Below are 16059 nucleotides of genomic sequence, written 5' to 3'. Positions count from 1 at the left end.
CCCCCCTTCCCATAACTGCCATCCATCACATACTGTTGCTGTTGCAAATTTCTCATTGCTTCTATCTGTCTCTCCAACCGATCCACTTGATCTGATAAGATTTGCATCCAACAGCATTTATGGCAGATATAATCCGCAGTAAGCCTTAAACTCTCTTTAAACTCCCACATCTGACAAGAAGTACATATCACTGCAAAGGCCATTTTTGCTCCTTCACAATCTACAGATCCAGAAAGTAACTCTGTCTTTTTCCTCTACAAACACTGCCCCAGGTTAAATTAATAGCTATGGCTTATATTTTAAATTTAATCAAGAGACTTATCTCCAAAAACATATAATCCACTATACTCACTACTGCAGCCTTTCTCTTGGACACACTTAAAACAACAAAGCTATTTTTGAGTTGTTTGTGAATAGCTGTTTCTGCAACTTGATTGTTCACCGGGTTTAAATATGATGATGAGGAATCGGGTGAGAGAGAGGGAAGCTTTCCAAGCTGGGATGGAAGTTACCATCTCTATATTTAGCATATCTCCAAGCTGGATAATGGGCAATGATCATACAAATGTCAATTAATGGTAACCTGGTTTCAATTTCAGCAGCTTGTTGAGTCTGCATGGGTCTCCTGATCTTGCCTTGCACTGTGGTCAAATGGTAATGGCAGCCATTGTCCTTTTTATAAAAAACATTTTAGTCTCAGATATAACAATCAGGTATGCAAAGCTAAAATTTGCAAGTCAAATTTCCAAAGATTGTAACAATTATAATTAGAAGGTTTTTAAAGGAGATATTTGAACATATACCATTGTCCCAAGAAAAAGGGTGAATGTGTTTATGTTTTTGAAGAATTTCACACATGGGACATGGGGGTTTCTGACTGGCCATCATTTCTTCCCTGTCATTAGTTGCCGTTGAGAAAATGGTGGGGAGCTTCCTTCTTTAAACGCTGCAGTCCATGTGCTGTCAATAGACCCATAATCCAATAGAGGACACTACTGAGAAGTGAATGATGAGTATTCTGGGAGGAGTCAACTCAGTCACCAGCGACTGCCCAAGAGCAAATAAAAGGAAGGGAAGCTATAGCAGAATGACTATTTTTGGAGCAGCCATTTTGAGAAGGGGTGTTTTGTCTTGAAATGCTGCTGAAAGTTTAAGTGTGGGCGTTGGTGACCATTTGGCTTCGGTGAGGAGGAAGATCAGCAACAAGGTAAAGGCACGGTAATACTCTATCATTTATCTCACTGTGAAGGGTCAGAGATGGCAGTTAGGGCAGTGATGTGCCCCTCCTGCCGGATGTGGGAGATCAGGGAGCAGTCGAATGTTCCCAATGACTACGTCTGCAGGAGGTGTGACCGACTGCACCTCCTCACAGAATGCATTGTTTGGTTGGTGTATGGCAATTGGACACACTGAGGAACATACAGGGGGCAGAGACTGTGATAGACACTAGTTACAGGGAGATGACCACATCACAGGTTCGGTCAGTAGATGGGTGACCACCAAGAGAGGCAGTTAGGTAGTGCAGGAGTCTCCCTGTGAGATCAAAAGCAATCCAGAAAAGAAAGAAAAGATTGAGGTTAGTGAAAGCATATTAAATAGTAGAGGCAGCCTACGAGACAAATTAGCCAGGACAGCAAGGCCACAGTAGAAAGTCTGGGTTAAACTGCAGTTATTTCAATGCAAGAGGCCTGACAGGTAAAGCATGGATGGATAACTGGGACTGGAATATTGTAGCCATTATAGAAACATGGCTGAGGGAAGGACAGGACTGGCAGCTCAATGTTTTAAGATACAGATACTATGGGAAGGACAGAAGGGTAGGCAAGAGAGTTGGGGGAGTAGTGTTTTTAATTAGGGAGAACATCATGTCAGTACTGACAGAGGACATTCTGAAGCTTTCGTCCACTGAGTCTATATGTGTAGACCTGTGAAATAAAAAGGGGGAAATCATTTTGATAGCATTGTATTATGGGCCCTAAGTAGTCAATGGGAGATTGAGTAACAAATATATAAAGAGATTGCAGATAGATGCAAGGATAATAGGGTTGTACTAATAGGGACTTCTAACTTTCCTAACATTGGAACTGCCCTCATGTTAAGGGCATGGGTGGAGAGAAATCTGTTAACTGTGTTCAGGAAGAACTTCTCATGCAGTATGTAGATAGTTCTACTAAAGAAGGGGCAAAACCTGACCTCCAATTGGGAAATAAGGTAGGGCTAGTGATGGAAGTGTTAGTGGGGGAACACTTCAGGACCAGTGGTCATAATTCCATTAGTTTCAAAATAGCTATGGAAAAGGATAGGTCTGGTCCACAAGTTAAAGTTCTAAATAGGGACAAGACCAATTTTGATGGTCTTAGCGAAGAACTTGCAAAAGTAGATTGGGGGAGGCTGTTTGCATGCAAAGGGACATCTGGTAAGTGGGAGGCTTTCAAACGTGAGTTAATGAGGGCTCAGGGCCTGCATGTTCCTGCTTTTGTGAAGAATTAGACTGGCAAGGAAATCTGGAACAATGGAGTAATTGGGGCCCTGGTCAAGAAAAAAAAGAGGCTTATGAACATGTGTAGATAGCTGGAATCAAGTGAATTCCTTGAGGAAAGTAGAGGGCTTCAGAGCCCACTTGTGAGACACATCATAGAATGAGAATCCAGACAGTGGGAAAACTGGCCCTTCAGCCCAACAAGTTCACACGACCCTTTGAAGAGTAACCCAACAAGACCCATTCCCCCTACCTTATATTTACCCCAGACTAATGCACCTAACTTCCACATCCCTGAACCCTCACTATAGGCAATTTCCCATGGCCAATCCACCCTAACCTGCACATCTTTGGACTGTGGGAGGAAACCCACGCAGACACGGGGAGAATATGCAAACTCCACACAGGCAGTTGCCTGAGGTTAGAATTGAACCTGGGTCCTGGCACTGTGAGGCAGCAGTGCTAACAGCTGAGCCACCGTACCACCATAAATCAGGAAGGCTTTGGCAGAGAAGATAAAGGAGAGTCTAAAGAGATTCATCAAGTACATGAAAGGCTAAAGAATAACGAGAGAGAGAATAGGGCCTCTTAAAGATTAACAAGGTCATCCATGTGCAGAGCCCCAAGAGATGGGTAAAATCCTAAATGAATATTTTTCATCAGTATTTACCATTAAAAAAAGGCTTAGATACTAGGGAATTTTGGGAAATAAATAGTGATGTCTTGAAGAACAGGAGGCTCTGGAAGTCTTAAAATGCATTAAGGCAGTTAAATCCTTGGAACCTGATGGAATGTTTCCCAGGACATTGTGAAAGGTGAGGGAGGATATTGCGGGACACCTAGCAGAGAAATTTGTATCCTCGAAGGAAACAGGTAGAGTGCCTGAAGATTGGAGGGTGGGGTGGCTAATGTTGTGGCATTATTTAAGAATGGCTGCAGGGAAATGCTTGCGAACTACAGGCAGATATGCCTAACATCTGTAGTGAGTAAGTTGTAAGAGGGAATTCTGAGAAACAGGATCTTCACACATTTGGAGAGACAAGGACTCATTAGGAATAGTTGGCATGGCTTTGTGTGTGGGAAATCATGTCTCACAATTTGATTGAGTTTTTTGAAGAGGTGATGAAGGAAACAGATGAGGGCAGTGCAATAGATGTTGTTCATATGGACTTTAGCAAGGCCTTTGACAAGATACCACATGATAGGCTGTTCGGTAAAGTTAAATCTCACAGGATCCAGGGAGAGCTAGCCAATTGGAAACAAAATTGACTTGACTGTAGAAGACAGAGGTTGGTGGTAGAGGATTGTTTTTCAGACTGGAGACCTGAGTTCAGCAGTGTGTCCACTGTTATCATATTTATATCAATGATTTGGATGAGAATTTAGGAAGAATGGTTATTAAGTTTGCAGATGACACTAAGATTGGTGGTATAGTGGACAGTGAGAAAGGCTGTCTGGAATGCAGAGGGATCTTAATCAACTAGACCAGTTGGCTGAGGAGTGGCAGACGAAGTTTTGCATTTTGTAGGGTCAAACCAGGGCATGACTTACACAGTTGATGGTAGGGGCCTGGGGAGTGTTATAGAGCAAAGAGACCGTAGGGGTAAGGGTCCATAGCTCTTTGGAAGTGGAGTCACAGTTAGACAGGATAAATCATAGGATAGAATGCTTGTACCATTTGGTCCATCAAGTCCATACTGACCTTCCAAAGAACAACCCACCCAGACCCAGCCTACAGACCTATTTCCATAACCCCACATTTCCCATGGCTAATCCACCTAGCCTACATGTCCCTGGACACCATGGATAATTGAGCATGGCCAATCCAATTTACTTAAATATCTTTAGACTGTGGAAGGAAACTGGAGCACTCAGAGGAAACCAAATCAGCTGCCAGGAAGAATGTGCAAATTCCACATAGTCAGCTGATGCTGGAATTGAACCTGGGTCCTGGCACTGTGAAGCATCAGTGCTCACCAATGAGGCACTGTGCTGCCCATAGGTGGCGAAGAAGCCTTTCGGCATGCTAGCTTTCATCGATTAGAGCATTGAGTCTAGGAGCTAGAATGGCTTGTTGCAGCTGTACAAGATGTTGGCGAGGCCACATTTGGAGTACTGTGTGCAGTTCTGGTCACTTTACTATAGAAAGAATATTACTAAACTAGAAAGAATGCAGGAAAGATCTACTAGCATGTAGCTAGTTACTAGCATGTTATTGGCATAACCTGGACTGGAAAGTTTGACCTTATAAGGGAGTTTGGATAGGCTGGGACTTATTTCGCTGGAGGGTAGGACACTGAGGGGTGACTGTATAGAGGTCTATAAAACCATGATAGGCATAAATGAGGTAGGTAGCCAACAGCTTTTCTCCACATAGGGTAGTCTAAAACTAGAGGGCGCAGTTTAAAGTGAGATGTTCTACAGGGACAGTTTTTTTCACACAATGGGTGGTGAGTCTCCGGAATGGGCTGTCATTTAAGAAACATTCAGACAGGTACATGGATGGGATAGGTATGGAGGGATATGGACCAAACATAGGCAAATGGAACTAGTTTAATTGTGAAAACTTAGCAGCATGACCTGTTTCCATACTGTGGAACTCCATTACAATGCTATTGTGGAGTGAATTCCAGGATGTTGACCAAATAGCACTGAAAGAATGATGATGTATTTCCAAGTCAGAACAACGCGGGGCTTCAAGGGGACCTTGCAAATGACAGTGCTCCCATGTATCCACTGCCCTTGCCTTAGGTGGTGGTAGTTGTGGGCTTGGAACTTGCAGCCTCGTGATTACAACAGGATCTGGACAGATGGGCCAATGGGCTGAGAAGTGGCAGATTCAAATAATTTAATTCAAATAAATGAGGGGTGCAGCATTTTGGGAAAGCAAATGTTAGCAAGACTTATACACTTAATGGTAAGGTCCTAGGGAGTGTTGCTGAACAAAGAGACCTTGGAGTGCAGGTTCATAGCTCCTTGAAAGTGGAGTCGCAGATAGTGAAGAAGGCGTTTGGTATGGTTTCCTTTATTGGTTAGAGTATTGAGTACAGGAGTTGGGAGGTCATGTTGCGGCTGTACAGGACATTGGTTAGGCCACTGTCGGAATATTGTGTGCAATTCTGGTCTCCTTCCTATTGGAAAGATGGTGTGAAACTTGAAAGGGTTCAGAAAAGATTTATAAGGACGTTGCCAGGTTGGAGGGTTTGAGCTATAGGGAGAGCTTGAATAGGCTCGGGTTGTTTTCCCTGGAATGTCGGAGGCTGAGAGGTGACCTTATAGAGGTTTATAAAATCATTTGGGGCATGGATAGGATAAATAGACTAAGACTTTTCCCTGGGGTGGGGGAGGGGGGGGGGGTCCACAACTAGAGGGCATAGGTTTAGGGTGAGAGGGGAAAGATATAAAAGAGACCTAAGAGGCAACTTATTCACTCAGAGGGTGGTATGTGTATGGAACGAGCTGCCAGAGAAGTGGTGGAGGCTGGTACAATTGCAACATTTAAAAGGCATCTGAATGGGTATATGAATAGAAAGGGTTTGGAGGGATATGGGCCAGGTGCTGGCAGGTGGGACTAGATTGGGGTATCTGGTCGGCATGGATGAGTTGGACCGAAGGGTCTGTTTCCGTGTTGTACATCTCTGTGACTCTATGACTCGCTGAATTCAAACCAGTTTCTGCCTCACAACTATGTGATTACCTCTTTCTTATTGAACCAGTGCCAATTAGCTCATAGCTCAGATAGTAATCCAGAGATTAATAACTTTTAGATTCTGCTTTTAGATTTATCACCCAGCTGTTCAGATTACCTCAGCAGAACCTATTTCCCTTTTCTACCTGTATCGTTGGTACCTATGTGACCCACAACAACTGGATCTTTCCCCTCCCACTCCAATTTCCTCTGCAAAAAATGTCCGACTGGTCTTTTAAATTTGTAACCTGTAAATATTTCCCCTATGTACACTTACATTCGATAAAAAGCACATCTTCCCCTCTGCACCAGATTCCCATGCTGCCTCCAAATTTCACAAACTATATATATCCATCAGTTGGATAAAAATGTACTACAATCTTATCATTCACACCATGATGTGACATGAGTCATGGAGATGTACAGTGTGGAGGCGGACCCTTCAGTCCGGCACGTCCATGCCGACCGGATGTCGTAGGTTAGTCTGGTCCCATTTGTCGGCATTTGGCCCGTGTCCCTCTCGGCCCTTCCTATTCATATACCCATCCAGAAGGCTTTTAAATGTTTAATTATACCAGCCATCTGTCCTATATCTATCACCCCACAATTTAAAGCTATGCCCCCTCGTGCTCGCCGTCCCCATACTTGGAAAAAGGATCTCCCTGACCACCCTATCTAACCCTCTGATTATCTTATATATCTCTATTAAGTCACCTCTCAACCTTCTTCTCTCTAACGAAAACAGCCTCAAGTCCCTCAGCCTTTCTTCGTGAGAACTTCCCTCTATACCAGGCAACATCCTCGTAAATCTCCTCTGCACCCTTTCCAAAGCTTCCACATCCTTCTTATAATGCGGTGACCAGAATTGTACACAATACTCCAAGTGCGGCCGCACCAGAGTTTTGTACAGCTGCAGCATAACCTCATGGTTCTGGAACTCGATCCCTCTATTAATAAAAGCTAAAACACTGTATGTATGCCTTCTTAACAACCCTGTCAACCTGGGTGGCAACTTTCAACGATCTGTGTACCTGGACACTGAGATCTCTCTGCTCATCTACACTACCAAGAATCTTTACATTAGCCCAGTACTTTCCATTCCAGTTACTCCGACCAAGGTGGACCACTCAGAGAGTAGTAAGGGTATGGAATGCTTTGCCTGCAACGGTAGTAGATTCGCCAACGTTAAGTACATTTAACTCATCATTGGACAAGCATATGGACGTACATGGAATAGTGTAGGTTAGATGGGCTACAGATTGGTATAACAGGTCGGCGCAACGTCGAGGGCCGAAGGGCCTGTACTGCGCTGTAATGTTCTGTGTTCTGTGTTCTATATACACAGACCACCCTCCTCTCAGGCCAAGTGAATTTCTTGAATAGTATTCCATAACTTCTCCACATCATTCCTCTGGCTCATGAACACCAAGACAACGTATTTGTTGAGAATCTAACCTACATTTACTAGCTCCACCCTCAAATTACTGCTGTGGTCCTTAATGGATCCTACTCTTACCCTTGTTATCCTTCTACCCTCAATGTACGTGGAAAACAACAGAGATTTCCCTCTATTTTATCTACCAGTACACTTTTATATCCCATTTTGTTGTCCTTTTAGTTGTTCCATTTAGGTTCCCTTTTACACCTTCTATTCTCCTTCAGTATCTGCTATAAACCTCTCTGTTGCTCTAATCCAATGCTATACATTCCTCAATATTCACAGGATTTGATGATCCCATCATTTTTTGTTGTTGGAAAATATTGTCCTTATACTCTTGTCCATTCTTTCTTCAATGCGTCCCAATGCGCCCTGAGACAGATTTATCTGAAAGTATTTGATCCTGGTCCACTCTGGCCCATTAAAATCTGATCCTATTAAAATTAGCCTTCCCCCAAATCTGAACTTTGATTTCAGATCCATCTTTGTCCTTTTCCAAATTAATCTTGTGTTTAGCAGAATTATGATCACTGCCTGCAAAATGCTCCCCACAATACTTCAATTGGTACCTAAAATTAAGTCCAGGACTGCCGCAGTTTTTTGTAGGGCTTTCTATATACTAACTTTAAAAAACCATTCTAGGTATAATATAAGAATTCCACTCCCTATAGACCTCAGGATGATGTTCCTGCCCCGGTACCACGGTCATCCTGAAGTCTCTTTGTTAGCCACAGTAATACCTGTCTCTTCCCCTTCCAATTGAATCTCTGACTATGATAGCCTTGCTGTTCTTTTCTACTCCTTTCTTTAACAGCAGTGGCTGTTACTGCTTCCCCCGAACAGTCATCTCCCCCAGCAGTATCCAACCTACAGCACGTGAACAACAGCAGTGCAAAAGAGAGCTCACCACCACCTTCTCGGGGGCACATGGGGATGGGCTATCAATGCTGGCCAGCCAGCGACAGCCATGAGCGTAAACATGATTTTTTTTTTAAATTCTTTCAATTGCATGGAATGACAAATTCAGGAAATGAAAAATTTGAAATTGCTCCTCAATGTTGGTACACCATCTGTCAATCACATATTTGGTGCACCAACATTGAAGAGCAATTTCCTGTATTTGTTTCAATAAAACAATAAGATGGCCATAGAGGACTCTCACTCTCCCTGCCTCCCTCTCCTTTGTCTGGCAGTCCCTTATTGCCAGGCAGTGGTGAGTGGTAGGGTGGGATGGAGTGGAGGTGGGTGCTGGATGCAGTGAGTAGAGAGGTGGAGACGGAGCCCAGAAGGAGAGAGATCAAAGGCTAGGCAGACAAAGGGATTATTGATTGCAATCACACATTTCATCTGATCACCTTGGTAAATGTGTTGCCCACAGCTTTCTCAGCATCTCGGATGCGTCATGTTGAACTCACCTGCAGCTCCAAATCCAAAATGCAGTTTGTCAGTAGTTGCAGCTTCAATGAGGTGAGAACTGACTTGTGACAAATAAGTGGGAATCAAAGATTGGTGGGAAAAATCGAGCCAAACAATATTCAGTGAAGAGATGGCTCAGACCCAGTCAAGGTATATCCTGTCAAAAGGGAAAGGGAGGGAAAATAAATCTAAACTCATTGGAACAAAAGACATTGAAATTAGGACAAGGAGAATAAAGTGAGATTATGCAAATGGAAAATACAATTGGGAACTGAACTGAATATGGAAGGTTCACATCGCTGATGAAAGAACTAAGAGAAACAAAGATAGGGTGTGAAAAGAGACTGGCAATTAACATAAAAAGGAACCCAAAGGCTTTCTGTTGACAAAGAAATAGTATATAAAAGGAGAAGTGGAGCTGATTCAGGACCAGAACCGGTATTGACACATGGAGATTGGGAGCATGGCAGAGCGAATACACAAATACATTGCATCTGTCTTTTACAAGGAAGACACATGTCATGATGATCAAGGAAGTCTTCAGCTGCTTAAAGAGTCTAAAGTCGATAAGGAAGACATTATCTGTACTTTCATTTGATAAGGCACTGGGCCCAGCTGAATTACATCCAAGATACTGCAGGAGATTGCAGAGCCTTTGACTTTGATCTTTGTGTCATCATTGTCTACAGGAATAGTGCCAGAAGACTGGAGGATAGCAAATGTTGTTCCCTTGTTCAAGAAGGGGAGGAGAAACAACCCTGGTAATTATAGACCAGCGAGCCTTACTTCGATTGTGAGTAAAGTGTTGGAAAAGGTTGTAAGAGTTAGGACTTATAATAATTTAGAAAGAAATAAGTTAATTAGGAATAGTCAACATGGTTTTGGGAAGAGGTGGTTGTGCCTCACAAACCTTATTGAGTTCTTTGAGATGATGACCAAAGATGAGATTAAAGCGGTTGATGGGATATGGATTTCAGTTAAGGCATTTGAAAAGGTTCCCCATGGTAGGCTATTGCACAAAATATGCCCTTGAACCCCACCCCTCCCAATACAACAAAGACAGAAACCCCCCGGTCCTCAATTTCCACTCCACCAACGTCCACATACATGGCATCATCCTCTGCCACTTTCACCACCTCCAAACGGATCCCACCAGAAATGTATTTCCCTCCCACCCCTATCAGTATTCTAGAGAGACCATTCCCTCCGCAACTCTCTCGTCAGGTCCACGCACCCCACCAGCCCATACCCCACTCCTGGTACCTTCCCCTGCCACAGCAGGAATTGCAAAACCTGCACCCACACCTCTCCCCTCACCTCCGTCCAAGGCCCCAAAGGATCCTTCCGCATTCGACAGAAATTTACTTGTAGCCCTACCAATGTCATCTACTGTATCCAATGTACCTGGTGTGGTCTCCTCTACATCAGGGAGACAGGACACCTTCTTGCGGATCATTTCAGAGAACACCTCTGGGACACCTGCACCCACCAACCCCACCGCCCCGTGGCTGAACACTTCAACTGCTCCTCCCACTCTGTCAAGGACATGCAGGTCCTGGATCTCTTCCTCTGCCAAACCATTACCACCTGACACCTGGAGGAATAACGCCCCATATTCTGCCTTGGGACCCTGCAACCACACGGGATAAATGTGGATTTCACCAGTTTCCTCATTTCCCCTCCCCCCCACATTATCCCAGTCCCAAACGTCCAATTTGGCACCACCCTCCTGACCTGTCCATCACCTTATCCATCTACTCCCCAACCTGTCACCTTCTCCCTCACCTTCATCTACCAATCGCTTTCTCAGCTACCTTCCCTCCAACCCCACCCCACCCCTCCCATTTATCTCTTAGCCCCCGGCCCACAAGTCTCATTCCTGATGAAGGACTTATGCTCGAAACGTCGATTCTCCTGCTCATCAGATGCTGCCTGAGCTGCTGTGCTTTTCCAGCACCACCCTCTCGACAATATACAGAGGCATTGGATTGAGGGTGATTTAACGGTTTAGATCAGAAATTGGCTAGCTGAAAGAAGACAAAGGGTGGTGGTTGATGGGAAATATTTAACATGAAGTTCAGTCACCGGTGGTGAACTGCAAGGATCTGTTTTGGGGCCACTTTTGTTTGTTATTTTTATAAATGTCCTAAACGAGGGCATAGAAGGATGGGTTAGTAAATTTGTGGATGACACTAAGGCCAGTGGAGTTGTGGATAGTGCTAAAGGATGTTGCAGGTTACAGAGGGACATAGATAAGCTGCAGAGCTGGGCTGAGAGGCGGCAAATGGAGTTTAATGCAGAAAAGTGTGAGGTGATTCACTTTGGAAGGAGCAACAGGAGTAAAGAGTACTGAGCTAATGGTAAGATTCTTGGTAGTGTAGATAAGCAGAGAGATCTAGGTGCCCATGTACATAGATCCCTGAAAGTTGCCACCCAGGTTGATGAGGTTGTTAAGAAGGCATATGGTATGTTAGCCTTTATTGGTGGGGAATTGAGTTTCGGAGCCATGAGGTCATGCTGCAGCTGTACAAAACTCTGTTGCAGCCACACTTGGAGTATTGCATACAGTTCTGGTCACCGCATTATAGGAAAGATGTAGAAGCTTTGGAAAGGGTGCAGAGGAGATTTACTAGGATGTTGCCTGGTTTGGAGGGAAGGTCTTATGAGGAAAGGCTGTGGGACTTGAGTCTGTTTTCATTAGAGTGAAGCAGGTTGAGAGGTGACTTAATTGAGACATACAAGATAATCAGAGGGTTAGATAGCGATGGCTAACACGAGGGGACATAGCTTTAAAATGAGGGGTGATAGTTATTGGACAGATGTCAGAGGTAGGTTCTTTACTCAATCGTAGGGGCGTGGAATGCTCTGCCTACAACAGTAGTAGACTTGCCAACATTAAGGGCACTTAAATGGTCATTGGATAAATATATGGATGATAATGGAATCGTGTAGGTTAGATGGGCTTCAGATTGCTTTCACAGGTTGGCGCAACATCAAGGGTCAATCAAGGGTTACTGTGCTGTAATGTTCTATGTTCTATGTTCTATGTTCTATACTGAAGGAGGTTAGGTTGGCTACTTCATGGTGTGAATGACCCACAGAGGCGTGGGTGCACAGTGCATCTATCACCACCGGTAAAACTGCAGCAAGGGGACATACACCCAACTGCAGTTCCTCAGTCACAGGTCACTGATACAGGCCACCAACATAGAACACACACTAACCATCAGACACCAACAAAAGAAACAGAACAACTACAGGTATCACTGCCACAACAAAAGGGATTGTTGATAGCAAACTAGGGCAGAAGGGAAGCTCGTTTGATGAGAATGGGGACTATGAGGAGGTGAAAATGGGCTGGCTGTGTTAAAAGCAACCCATTCGTGAGAGGATGTGGGGTGTGGGGTGTGTAATCGCTTTGGAAGGTGATGTGCACATTCAAAATCATTTTGAGTCCCGAAAGATGAAATGCGGTTCTTCCAGCTTGCACTGGGCTCACTTCTGCACTATTTCTGCTTTTGCTGGTATCAGGTCTCCAGTAACTGCAGTCCTTTGCTTTATTTAAGGTTATATTGGAGCTGGACAGAGCTTTGGTTAGGGAACAGCTGAAGTACTGTGTGCAGTTCTGGCCACCACACTGTAGGGAGAATGCAATTCTACAGGAGGTGGTGTCAAGGAGATTCACCAGGATGTTGTCTCTCATAGAGTGCTCTCGATATGTAGAGAGGCTGGATAAGCCCATTCTTTTCCTCTGGAGCAGAGAAAGTTGAGGTGGGTTCCTGTAGAGGTATATAACAGGACATGCAGATACACCTTTCTTCCCCTGCTTCATTTCATTCCTTTGTCATGAGGAACTCAGGCTTTGCTTATCTGACCTTTCCCTTCATAGGAATGTGCCTTGACTGTAACTGAACTAACTCCTTCATCATGCTTTGCCATTTTTGCCACTTACAGTCAGAACCAACCATCAAAAACATAGTTCCCTCCTTGTTTCTATCTGTGATCCGTAGGGACTGTTCCCTCTGCGACTCCCTTGTTAAATCCACGCTCCCAACCAATCCGTCCTCCACTCCCCAAACCTTCCCCTGCCGCCACACGAGATGTAAAACCCGTACCCACACCTCTTCCCTCGCCTCCATCAAGGCCCCAAATGATCCTTCCAAGTCCAGCAGAGGTTGACTTGCGCATTGTTATGAAGATGTGGGTGTACCTTTAAAAGAGTGAAGGACTTGGCAATTACACCAAGTGCTGGTGAATTTACAAAAGTAACATTTGATTCAGAACAAAAACCACTTGCTGAGTTGCTATGAGACAAAAACACAAATTCGAATTTGGCCAATCAGTTTAAATTATACCCCAAAAAATATCAAACTCCAATCCAGTTTGAATTAAGTATATTGACAAACTTAAAACCCAATGACACAATCTGATACTTTGGGGGTATAAGACCGGGGGAAATTGAACAGTTGAGAGGAAACTGTCAAACCCAGCATGTAAACAGACTGCCTGAAAATAGCTCTCTTAAAAAGGTACTTTTCAATCAGTAACCTGTGATGAAGAAATTCCAAAGAAAAAAAAGACACAGGAAGATCTGAATAGAAAAATGAAACGTGCTGGATTTGAGATAAGAAGAGTGGTTTTGTAAATCTTTAGATTAGATTCCCTACAATGTGGAAACAGGCCATTTGGCCCAACAAGTCTACACCAACCCTCCAAAGACTAAGCCACCCAGACCTATTCCCCTATCCTATACTTATCCCTGATTAATACACCTAACACTATGGGCAACTTAGCATGGCCAATTCACCTGGCCGGGAGGAGGAAACCCACGCAGACACAGGGAGAATGTGCAAACTCCACACAGACAGTAGCCCAAGGCAGGAATTGAACCCAGTTCCCTGACACTGAGGCTACAGTACTAAACACTGAGCCACCATGCCATCCACAAATCTTGACTAGGAATTTATCGGACTAGTATTATAGAAGGGAAGGTAAAAGATAGGTTCAGGGAAGGAATGATAAATAGTTGTTAGTTGATTATTCTTTGTTATACTTTAAGAAATAAAGTTGTTAATTTTTACTTTAAATAGTTCTTGGCTACTTGACGTTTTTACAGATTAATGCATGGGATAAATCTTTGCTGTGTTGCTGCTTTTAAATTAAGCAGGAGGGTTTCCCCCGTGTCATAACAACAACCTCAAACCTCATTTACCACACCCATTGCTCTCCATGTGCTCTCCTCTATGTCGAAAAGACTGAGTGCAAACTTGTGGAATAGTTCAGGGAACATCTCTAGTTCGTACGCACCAATCAACTCCACCTCCCTGTTGCCATCCATTTCAACTCCCCCGAGAGACATGTACCCTGGTTCTCCTCCACCATCTACACAAGGCCACCCACAAACTCGAGGAGGATCACCTCATCTTCCACCTCAAGACCCTACAACCTAATGGCCTCAACATTGGTTTCACCAGTTTCCAAATCTCCCTTAACCCCTCCTCATCCCAGATCCAACCCTCCAACCGGCACAGCCCTCTTGACCTGTCCTACCTGTCCATCTTCCTTCCCACTTATCCACTCCACCCTTCCCACTGACCAATTACCTCCTACCTGCATCCATCTATTGCCATCCAACCCACCTTGCCCCCAGCTCCTCGCCCTCCCCCTATTTATTTCTCAGTCCCCTTTCGCCTCCCCAGTACTGAAGAAAGCTCCTGTCCGAAATCTTGACTCTCTTGCTCCTCTGATGCTGCCTGACCTGCTGTGCTTTTCCAGCACCACACTTTATCCAAGTGTGCTGTCCTCACTACCTCCCAGTTGATGATCTTTGATTCCATTTTACACGGGAGGCATATTTTCCTCACCTTATTGAAATTGACTCTCCTTCAATTAAGTATTTTTATCTCTATCCGCCCTCTGAGGATTTCAGTGCCAGTTCAAGAATGAGCACTGTCATGTTTTGTAAATGTAAAAAGCATTTGGCAGTATATATTGGAGATTGGAGATACAACTGCTTATTCACTCAGTCATTGTAATCAGAATGTGGAGGTGCTGGTGTTGGACTGGGGTGGACAAAGTTAAAAACCACACACAACACCAGGTTACAGTCCAACAGGTTTATTTGAAATCACAAGGTTTTGGAGTGCTGCTCCTTCCTCAGGTGAAGTCAAGCACTCGGAAAGCTTGTGATTTCAAATAAACTTGTTGGACTATCACCTGGCTAGGTAAAAACAAGGACTGCAGATGCTGTAAACCAGACTCTAGATTAGAGTGGTGCTGGAAAAGCATAGCAGGTCAGGCAGCATCTGAGGAACAGGAAAATCAACGTTTCGGCCAAAAGCCCTTCAACAGGAATAGAGGCAGGGTGCCTGCAGAGTGGAGAGAGGGTTGGGGGTGGGGAGAAAGTAGCATAGAGTACAATAGGTGGATGGGGGTGGGGATGGAGGTGATACGTCAGAGGGGAGGGTGGAGTGAATAGGTGGAATAGAAGATAGGCAGGTAGGACAAGTCATGTGGACAGTGCTGAGCTGGAAGTTTGGAACTGGGGTGAGGTGGGGAAGGGGAAATGAGGAAATTGGTGAAGTCCACATTGATGCCCTGGGGTTGAAGTGTTCCGAGGTGGAAGATGAGGCGTTCTTCCTCCAGGCGTCAGGTGGCGAGGGAGCGGCGATGGAGGAGACCCAGGACCTGCATGTCCTCGGCAGAAAGGGAGGGGGAGTTGAAATGTTGGGCCACAGGGCGGTGTGGTTGATTGGTGGGGTGTCCCGGAGACGTTCCCTAAAACACTCTGCTAGGAGGCATCCAGTCTCCCCAATGTAGAGGAGACCACATCGGGAGCAACAGATACAATAATTGATATTGGTGGATGTGCAGGTGAAACTTTGATGGATGTGGAAGGCTCCTTTGGGGCCTTGGATGGAGGTGAGGGAGGAGGTGTGGGTGCAGATTTTGCAATTCCTGCGGTGGCAGAGGAAGGTGGCAGGAAGGGAGGGTGGGTTGTTGGGGGGCGTGGACCTGACCAGGTAGTCACGGAGGGAA

The sequence above is a fragment of the Chiloscyllium plagiosum genome, chromosome 33 (assembly GCF_004010195.1).
Source record: "Chiloscyllium plagiosum isolate BGI_BamShark_2017 chromosome 33, ASM401019v2, whole genome shotgun sequence".
Lineage (NCBI taxonomy): Eukaryota > Metazoa > Chordata > Chondrichthyes > Orectolobiformes > Hemiscylliidae > Chiloscyllium > Chiloscyllium plagiosum.
This window is presented reverse-complemented; position numbering follows the sequence as displayed.